Source organism: Heteronotia binoei, chromosome 4, assembly GCF_032191835.1.
Source record: "Heteronotia binoei isolate CCM8104 ecotype False Entrance Well chromosome 4, APGP_CSIRO_Hbin_v1, whole genome shotgun sequence".
In the NCBI taxonomy this organism is placed as follows: domain Eukaryota; kingdom Metazoa; phylum Chordata; class Lepidosauria; order Squamata; family Gekkonidae; genus Heteronotia; species Heteronotia binoei.
In genome coordinates, this window is record NC_083226.1 from 60,688,993 (window position 1) to 60,700,103 (window position 11,111).

Genomic DNA, 11,111 nt, shown 5'->3' on the forward strand with positions numbered 1-11,111 from the left:
CACACATAAAAATTCTGCTGCATTCCATCAAAAGGACTTGTAATATTTGAGCCAGTTTGTGTAATTGGAAACATCTTGAGAGGGGGGGGGGAGAAATCTGAGGTTTATTTGGGAACATGTTCTTGCTTTGGGCCAGTACTTAAGACTGTATTTAATTATAAGTAAGGAAGCAGGGTTAAAGTGGAGATGAGGTAGAATGCTTTTAAAAGTAACTTCTATGTTGAAAAGATGAGTACATAAAACCCAGTTGTGTACATAACTGTATTATTCAGTTTTTATTAATTTTAGTGTTATTGGGCTTCCCCAAGGAAATTAACACTGAGTTCTTAAATTCATATATTGTTTCCAAGTGCACTCTCTCTCTCTGCAAGTCCGCAGCACCAAGCAATCTGCCATTGCCATGAGATAAAAGCACAGTGAATATATCCAATAGCTTGTTTTCATGATAGCAATAGAAGTTCTAGTATGTGTTAGTTGCTCTGCCAGTGCTTAGTCCCTTTTGGAGAATTTAAGATTGTGTTCAATGACAGTGAGTTCAAGGATGTCTTCTCAGGACAGAATTGTTCTTGTATGAAGTTAATAGGGTGGCCATAATGTCTGAAGGCCAGCCAGGGACACCTTTTTTGGGGGGGGAAGGTAGGGGTGCGCGCACGCAGTCGGAAACAGGAAGTGACGTCACTTCCGGTGACGGCATGCCACCCGCCTGAAACAGGAAGTGACATCACTTCCTGTGACATCATTTTCCCCCCATGCCACCTGCCGGAAACAGGAAGTGACATCACTTCCTGTGACATCATTTCCCCCCAAATGACATCATTTCCCCCAAATGCCACTGCCGGAAACAGGAAGTGACTTCACAGCACTTCCTGTGAGGTTCCCCAAAAATCCCCCAAATATCACCGCCGGAAACACCAAGATTATTTATAGAGAGGGAAAGGGGGAAGTAAAGTTAAATGAAACTCTTTTTTTACTTTTTTCAAAGTGAGAAGACTAGAGAGAACGGGTTCCATGCTGAGAAGCCAGTCAGATTCCAGTGAGATTCCAGTGAGACTGTGCTGCATAATGCAGCCTATTTATTTTGTCCTGTTTGCTCTGTTGGCTCTATCTGCGCCACCTTCATCACTTTCGGGGTGTGGATCCCCCAGTGGGGGTGGTCCTCCCGACTCCCTCCGCCGGCTGTTTCTGATAGCCCTGCGCCCCCTCCTTTCATTTGATATGTGTCCCGTGCGGGTGCCACCCTCAACAACAACAACAACAACAACAAATTTTATTTGTATCCCGCCCTCTCCCGCCGGAGCAGGCTCAGGGCGGCTAACAACATAGTTCAGGGTTGAATTATACAAATGGATAAAATTACATTAAACATTATAAGCATTTAATTAAAATCTGGTTAAGTTTTAAAATTAAATTAATTAATTTTTAAAAGTGCTAATGCTATGTTTACTTTTTCTGATGGCGGTTTCCTTCGCAATTTCCATTTTCAATCAGCGAAAGCCAGTCTGAAGAGGAAGGTCTTGCAGGCCCTGCGGAACTGTTCTAGGTCCCCACAGGGCCCGCATTTCCTCTGGAAGTTGGTTCCATAGGCTCGGGGCTATAGAGGAGAAGGCCCGGTTACGGGTGCTTTGCAACTTCACCTCTCTCGGTCCGGGGATAGTCAGCAAGTTTTTCCCGGCTGACCTCAGTGCTCTCTGGGGTTCATATGGGGATTGACGGTCCCTAAGGTAGACAGGTCCTTGACCATATAGGGCTTTAAAGGTAATGACCAGCACTTTGTAACGAACCCGGTATGTAACTGGCAGCCAGTGCAGTTCGCGCAGCCCAGGCTGTATGTGCTCCCGTTTAGGGAGTCCCAGCAACAGTCTAGCCGCTGCGTTCTGCACCAGCTGCAGCTTCCGGGTTCGGTACAGAGGCAGCCCCATGTAGAGGGCATTACAGTAATCCAGTCTCGAGGTGACCATTGCATGAAGCACCATTGCCAGATCTTGGCGCTCTAGGAAGGGAGCCAACTGCTTTGCCCGCCTTAGATGGAAAAAGGCTGACTTGGCAGTGGCTGCAATCTGGGCCTCCATTGATAATGCAGGCTCCAGTAAAACTCCCAGGCTCTTAACCCGGTGCGCCGCTTTCAGCGGCGCCCCGTTGAAGACCGGGAGAGGTATTTCCCCTTCCCGAGCACCCCGACCCAGACAAAGGACTTCTGTCTTCGCTGGATTCAGTTTCAGCCCGCTCTTCCTCAACCAGGTTGCCAAATCCTGCAGGGCCCGGTCTAAATTCTCTGGGACGCAGTCAGGCCGGCCGTCCATTAGCAGATAGAGTTGGGTGTCATCTGCATATTGATGGCACCCAAGTCCATGTCTCCTGGCAATCTGGGCAAGGGGGCGCATATAGATATTAAATAGCATTGGTGAGAGAACTGCCCCCTGAGGCACTCCACAGTCCAGTGTGCGCCTCTGGGACAGCTCGCCCCCAATTGCCACCCTCCCGCCGGGAGATGCCGCAAAATGAGCCCCCTTGAGGCTTATGGTGGCAGGGCTCGGGGGAAGCGAGCTAGACTGCTGTTCTTTTGAGGGGTTATAGAGTGTTTCGAGCCCGTCCCTGTGGCATCAGTCCCATCGTTGTGGGACCCAGGGGGCCGGCGCAGCGGCACGCCGAAGCAGCCTGTCACTAATAACACAGGTCGAGATGCAGGACAGGAACCCGGAAGTGACCGACAGGCTGCTTCAGCGTGCCACTGCACCGGCCCCCTGGACCCCACAACGATGGGGCCGATGCCACAGGGACGGGTTCGAAACACTCTATAACCCCTCAAAAGAACAGCAGTCTAGCTCACTTCCCCCGAGCCCTGCCGCCATAAGCCTCAAGGGGGCTCATTTTGTGGCATCTCCCGGCGGGAGGGTGGCACCCGCACGGGACACATATCAAATGAAAGAGGGGGTGCAGGGCTATCAGAAACAGCCAGCGGAGGGAGTCGGGAGACCACCCCACTGGGGGATCCACACCCCGAAAGTGATGAAGGTGGCGCAGATAGAGCCAACAGAGCAAACAGGACAAAATAAATAGGCTGCATTATGCAGCACAGTTGAGAAAGTGCCTTATCCCATATACTGATGAAGTAAATACAGGATTTGAGAACAAAATTGCACCAGAAGACACAAACACAAAGCTCCCTTACACTGAATCAGTGCTTGGGTCCACCAAAGTCAGTATTGTCTACTCCAGGGGTGGCCAGAGTTGCTTAACAAAAGAGCAACACAGAATAATGGTCAGATGTCTGAGAGCCGCAAGACATGAACATCGGATATTTGAGAGCCATGGAAGGAAGGAAGGAAGGAAGGAAGGAAGGAAGGAAGGAAGGAAGGAAGGAAGGAAGGAAGGAAGGAAGGAAGGGAAACAGGGGAGATATTCTCTGCTGGTCTCCTGTCCTGTCTGACTAGGTCAGCAACCAGAAAACACCAGATACCTCCCTTAGTCAATGAAAACAATGTACATAAATACACAAGCACTTGAAAAATACGCAAAGCACAAGTAGTATAGGAAAATGATCACCCTATCTATATGGCAAAAAAAAAAAAAGTCAAAATGCTGTATTACACAAGCTATTGCCAATAAATGCAAATGCCAATAAATGCAAAAGTAACCATATTCCAAACCACCAAAACAGGGAGGGAGGAAGGAGGGAGGGAGGGAGGGAAGGAAGGAGGGAGGGAGGGAAGGAAGGAGGGAGGAAGGAGGGAGGGAGGGAAGGAAGGGAGGAGGGAGGGAGGGAAGGAGGGAAGGAAGGAGGGAGGGAGGGAGGGAAGGGAGGAGGGAGGGAGGGAAGGAAGGAAAGAGGGAGGGAAGGAAGGAAGAAAGGAAGGAGGGAGGGAGGGGAGGAGGGAGGGAGGGGAGGAGGGAGGGAGGGAGGGAAGGAAGGAAGGAGGGAAGGAAGGAGGGAGGGAAGGAAGGAGGGAAGGAGGGAGGAAGAAAGGAAGGAAGGAGGGAGGGAGGGAAGGAAGGGAGGGAAGGAAGGGAGGAGGGAAGGAAGAAAGGAAGGAAGGAGGGAGGGGGAGGGAAAGAAGGAGGGAGGAAGGAAGAAAGAAAGGAAGGAAGGAGGGAGGAAGGAAGGAAGGGAGGAGGGAGGGAGGGAAGGAAGGGAGGAGGGAGGGAGGGAAGGAAGGGAGGAGGGGAGGGAGGAAGGAGGGAGGGAGGGAAGGGAGGAGGGAGGGAGAGAAGGGAGGGAGGGAAGGAAGGAAGGAAGGAAGGAAGGAAGGAAGGAAGGCCGCCCCCTCCCGCCAGCCGCCCCCCCCGCTTTCGGCCCCCTCCCTCCCTGCTTACCTTCATCCAGGGCGGGTGGCGGCCTCTCCTCCCGGCGGCTGGTGCTGCTGGCGGGGCTGGCGGCGGCTGCGGAGGCCAGGGAGGGCCTCCGCTGGTCTCTGGAGGGCCTCCAGCGACCAGCGCCGGGCCAGCGGAGGCTGCGGAGAGGCCGGCGCTGGTCCCTGGAGGCCCTCCAGAGTTTCTGGAGGGCCTCCAGGGACCAGTGCCGGCCTCTCCGCGGCCTCCGCTGGTCGGCGCTGGTCGCTGGAGGCCCTCCAGAGTCTCTGGAGGGCCTCCAGCGACCAGCGCCAGCCTCTCCGCTGGTCGGCGCTGGTCGCTGGAGGCCTTCCAGAGTCTCTGGAGGGCCTCCAGCGACCAGCGCCGGCCTCTCTGCGGCCTCCGCTGGTCGGCGCTGGTCGCTGGAGGCCCTCCAGAGTCTCTGGAGGGCCTCCAGCGACCAGCGCCAGCCTCTCCGCCACCTCCCCGGCCTCCGCCACCGGGCCCCGCGCGCGGGCAGGGAAGGCGGCGAGTGAGGGAGGGAGCGTCCCTGCGCATGCGCAGGGACGCTCTCTCCCTCACTCGCCGCCTTCCCCGCCGGCGCGCGCGGCCCACCGCCTCCAGGGCTGGCTAAACCGTGACCTCTAATGGTCCCGGTATAGCCAGCCCGGGAGGCGGGAATAGGGGGCCATAACCGGGACATTCCCGGGTGCCCAGGACGGTCTGGCCACCCTAGAAGTACATGTGAGGGCACATGCTGGTAGGGCAGCAGCAGCAGCAAGCAGTCTTGGAACAAACAGGAAGGGCAGCCACACACCCCTGTCCCCAAGTGACTTGCTGCTGGTACCCCACTCTCCTGCAAGGAGGAAAGCTGGAAATTCAGCCATTCATGTTCCCTGTTCCCCAGGCATTGTCTCCTGCTTGCCTGCAGTTCACCAAGAGCTCCCTTTGTGGTCATCAGAAACTATTGTACAAATTCCTTCCTATTTTCCTATTGTGACTGTGCTAAAGCACAGATGCAATAGCAATTTGAGTTCTCCTCCAAAGCCTGCAAACCCTTTTCTTTTTCTGCCAAGCTGCACTGTAATGCTACAAGGGAAAAGTCTTGAAAGAGCTGAAAAGGGGAGATTTGAAGCATATACGTGCTATTACAAAAGTAAAGCTTAACTCTTCCCCTTCTCATGGTGGCTGCAGGGGAGTATCATGGTCAGGTGGAGGGTACCTGCACTATATCAGTTCTAGACTAGTCTTCCCAGCATGCTGTTTCTAGTTTGAGTCAGAATGTGTGTGTGTATCTGAGCCTTTTTTTAAATATAGGAGCATTCAAATGGAGTCAGTCCTGTGGGTCAGATTTCTATGGGGCACTACACGTTGGTGACACATATGTGACCATTCTGATGGCACACTGGCAGTAATGCAAAAATAAAATAAATCAAATGACACCACCATGCAATGATTAGATCAGTTAAAGATATACCACTCCTATGGAGGTGCCAAACAGCACCTGCACACAAGCCTGTTCTGGACACCATGGTGGTCTCACACTCTCCCATAACAACTGAATAAAGGCATCCTGTTGTGTGAAGCAGCTCAACGTCTATAACTTGCATCAGATGAAAAGGACATGACCTGTAAATTATGGCATAGTGGGAATTGACTAATAACCACTAAGTCTTGTCCTGCTGAAGCTAATGTCAAGTTTCCTACTGATGTTTCTGAAGAGTCAAATAACATGTGCTTTTCCACTCTCCATAGTGAGATACCTTGAGCTCATCCCGCAGATACTTAATTTATCACTTCCCCACATACTCTGTTCAACCCCAATCTTCTTCTTAATGCTAAAGTCAGATATGAAAATCATTCTACCACATCTTCCCATGTCTTGTATAAATTTACAACCAAAGTAAATTTACCAGGCCATCAGCATCATTAATGATTCACAAAGGAGATGGGCTAGTTTAGTCAACTGAAACAAAGAACTCCTTTCTGTGTTCCTTGTTAGAAATCGCAGCATACCTTTGAAGCAGCTAGCAAATACCAGCATCATGCATGGTTGCAGCTGGGTATGCAGGCAGAGGGACGCCACTGCAAGTATGCCCCAGCAAGTGAAAAGAAGCCACTGATTTTCTTGACTTCGTTTCTTAAAGAAAACGCAACCTTGATCTGATGCGCTAATTGTTGAACATCAAGATGATGGAACAAATACATAAAATAAGAGGGTAACAGTTGTCGTGTTGCAGTCTAAATGCGAAGCATTTACAGTCCCTTTATACTAAAACTGCAGAAATTAGTAAATACTCATATAAAAAGACACGTTTGCATACAGGGCTCTTTTATATAGAAAAAGCCCAGCATGAACTCCTTTGCATATTAGGCCACACATCCCTGACACCAAGCCAGCCAGCACTGTGTTCTTGCTAAACAAAAAACAAAAAAAACCCCACCCTGTTTGCATATCTTTGAAAACTGAGATTGCCAGATAATGGTTAGTTCGTTTAACTCCCTGAAAGATGTGCTTTGCAACTTACTCTAAAGAGGTGTCTTCATTATTTGCTTTCTTATACAATACTCACAGTAATACAAGTCTATGCCCCAACCACTGATGCAGAAGAGGCTGAAGTGGACCAGTTCTATGAAGATCTACAACACCTTTTAGAATTAACACCAAAAAAAAAGATGTCCTCCTCATCTTAGGGGACTGGAATGCCTGCAAATAGCAAGCCTTTATTGGCATAAAACAGATTTAGCAGTAAAATAGCAATATAAATAATATAAAATCCTAGATTATAAAGTACATAGGGAGCTAAAATACATAAAACAAGTAAAATATATATGAGTCGAGTTTAGCCAAATTAAATAATTAAAAGACAAAATGTGGTCATTCCAGAAACATTCTCTGTCGTATTTCCATGGCCTGTTGGAGAAATCTAGCCACCATTAAAGTTACCTCAGCGCAAGTGTCATTTAAAAGTTTGTGGACTTTGCCTCAATCAGCACAGCCCAACATATCTGCTAAGATATCTTTCAAGTATATACAACGAATATCATCATAAAGAGGACAGTTCAGTAGTACATGGGAAATAGTTTCAATACACTTGGAATTACAAAGACAGTGTCTATTAGAGTACTCAATCCTGTTAAATCTACCAAATAGGATAGCAGATGGTAATGCATTACATCTCGTTAACGAGAATGCACGCCGTTGCTGTGGAGCTTGCAGAGAGGAGAAATACAACGCTAATTTCCCTACTGAAAGAGGAAGTTCGAAATTCAGCGGGGAGCAGGACTTGTTGGCCAGGCTATATAACGTTTGCATTTCAATATCTAGAATTCCGAGCTTAAGTTTTAAAAAAGCTTCTTTTAAGGATAGCATAAGAAGTTAATCTAAATCAATGCCCATAGATTTTATTTTCCTCGCAATAAATACTAGCCAATTTGACAAATTAGATTCTGAGAGCAGTTGATATAAAAGGCTCTCTGAGTCAGAGTGGACTGGAATGCCAAAGTAGGAAGTCAAAAGGTGACCAGAACAACTGACAAGTTTGGCCTTGGAGAACAAAATGAAGCCGGGCAAAGGCTAATAGAAATTTGTCAAGAGAACAAGTTGGTCATAGCGAACACCCTCTTCCAACAACCTAAAAGGCAACTCTACATATGGACATCACCTGATGGCCAACACAGAAATCAGATTGATTATATACTCTGCAGCCAAAGATGGAGATGCTCCTTACAGTCAGCAAAAACAAAACTTGGAGCTGACTGCGGCTGCAAAATTCAGGCTTAAACTGAAGAAAACTGGAGCAGCCATTAGGCCATTCAGGTTTGATCTTGATCACATCCCTTATGAATATACAGTGGAGGTGAAGAATAGGTTTAAGGAATAGAGTTGATAGACAGAGTGCCTGAAGAACTATGGATGGAGATTTGTGACAATGTACAAAAGGCAGTAATCAGCACCATCCCAAAGGAAAAGAAATGTAAGAAAGTAAAGTGGCTGTCTGATGAGGCTTTACAATAGCTGAGGAAAGAAGGAAAGCGAAAGGCAAAGGTGAAAAGGAAAGATTCACCCAACTGAATGCAGATTTCCAGAGAACAGCAAGGAGAGATAAGGAGGCCTTCCTGAAGGAACAATGCAAAGCAATAGATGAAAATAATAGAATGGGAAAGACAAGGGAACTATTCAAGAAAATTGGAGAAATCAAGGGAACGTTTCGTGCAAAGATGGCCATGATAAAGGACAAAAATGGTAGGGACCTAACAGAAGCAGAAGAGATCAGGAAGAGGTGGCAAGAATACACAGAAGAATTATACAAGAAGGATCTCAATGTCCCGGACAACCATGACAATGAAATCGATGACTTTGAGCCAGACAGCCTGGAGAGTGAAGTCAAATGGGCTTTAGAAAGCATTACTAACAAAAAAAACAAGCGGAGATGATGGTATCCCAGATGAGCTGTTCAAAGTCCTAAAAGATGATGCTGTTAAAGTGATGCAAACATTATGTCAACAAATTTGGAAAATGCAACAGTGGCCAAAGAAGTGGAAAAGATCGGTTTATATTCCAGTCCCAAAGAAGGGTAATGCCAAGAAATGTTCAAACTATTGCACCATTGCACTCATTTCACATGCCAGCAAGGTCATGTTAAAGATCCAACAAGCTAGGCTTCATCAGTATGTCAATCGGGAACTACCAGAAGTTCAAGCTGGGTTTCGGAGAGGTAGGGAAACTAGAGATCAAATTGCCAACATTCGATGGATTATGGAGAAAGCACGGGAGTATCAGAAAAATGTCTATTTCTGCTTCATTGACTATGCTAAAGCCTTTGATTGTGTGGATCACAACAAACTGTGGCAAGTCCTTAAAGAGATGGGAGTACCAGACCACCTCACATGTCTCCTGAGAAACCTGTTTAAGCGTCAAGAAGCAACTGTCAGAACGGGATATGGAATAACTGATTGGTTTAGAATAGGAAAAGGAGTTCGACAAGGATATATATTGTCACCCTGCTTATTTAATTTATATACAGAGTACATCATGTGGAATGCTGGCCTGGATGAAGCACAAGCTGCAATTAAGATTGCTGGGAAAAACATCAACAACCTCAGATATGCAGATGACACTATTCTAGTGACAGAAAGTGAGGAGGACCTAGAGAACCTCTTGTTGAGGGTGAAAGGGGAGAGCACAAAAGTAGGCTTGAAACTCAACATCAAAAAAACTAAGATCATGGCATCTGGCCCCATCACACCTTGGCAAATAGAAGGGGAAGACATGGAAGTAGTGACTAGGGGTGTGAAAAAAAATATTCGGAATTAATCGGATTCAGAATATACGGGGCCAAAATATTTGGAATACCGTATATTTTCAAATACTGGTACTCAGAATAGCCATATATACTGGAGATATACAACTATTTCCAAATATACGGCCCAATCAATGGCAAAATAGGGTATATTGGAAGCCACCTGGAGGGTAGGGGGTTTGAGGGAGAGCCCCCAAATTTGCAGGAGAGCCAAAAAGTCCCAAAAAGATTGGGCCAGGGGGTTCCCATTCCACTCACTCACAAATTGATTAGAAGTGTACCCCCTCGTCCCTCTTCCATCCCCAAAGTCCCAAAAAGATTGGGCCAGGGGTTCCCATCCCCAAGTCCCAAAAAGATTTGGCCAGAGGTTCCCACTCCAGGGGCACCCAAAGAAAGTGCCCCTATTCCACCATTATACCCTAAGGGGAAATGAAATCAATGGCAACATAGGGCATAAGCAGAGGCCACTGGGGGGCAGGGGGTTTGAGGGAGAGCCCCCAAAACTTCAGGGAACTCGCAGAGGACTCTCCCTAGAAAACCCCCAAGTCCCAAAAAGTTTGGGTCAGGGGGTCCTTGTCTTTAGGTTCCCCAAAAGGCCATTGCCACCAATGCTGGGAAAAGCCCAATTAGCCACTTCCACCACTATAATTGCTGTAGAGAAATTGGCTCTGGCCAGAGGGGGGTTTGAGGGAGAGGCCTCAAAACTACAGGGTAGCTTCAGGGGACTCCCCCGCATGCAACCCCTCTGGCCCAAAAAGACTGCACCCATCTGTGGGCATCCCAAAAGGAACACTGTTTTCCCAATGTTGAGAAAAAAACAATTAGAGCCACTTCCCCCATTGTAATTATTGTGGGGAAAGTGACTCTGGGGAGCAGGGGGTTTTGAGGAGAGCCCCCCAAACTGCTGTGCAGCTTCAGGGTACTGTCCCACACAAAACCCACAAGGCCAAAAAACAATTGGACTAGAAGGTCCAATTTCTGGGGCACCCATGCCAAACCTAACTTCACACCAGAGAATCTCTATAGGACCCAAATGCACTACATCCATCTATCTACTCTATGAACCCTGCTGGCCTGGAAGCAATATAAACCTAGTTGCTAATGTCACTGCCACACAAAACACAATTTTCTCTGGCTGCAGCAAAGCCAGATGCCAGCTCTCCAGCCCTGCCCCAAACAACGCGGGGAGAGCTGGCCAAGCACAACGGGCATGCTGGTTCTGGGCCTCTCACCCAGATGCCAGCTTCCCTCCCACAGAACGTGCAATCTTCAGATGCCAGCTCTCCAGCCCTGCCTCCAAACAACACAACTCTCAAACAAGAGAAGCAGTGGACCACACCTAGCTCCACATCATTCTGTATCTGACACAAAGCAAGAAGCATTTAGACTTACCTTAAGTGATGGATGGTTGGCTGGTCCAGGCTGTTTTGTGTTACTCAGGGTGCACCACGAGGAGGCGAGCCAGAGCCAAATGAGGAAGATCACTGGGAGGGCCTCAGATTGTGTGAAAGGAAAGGAACC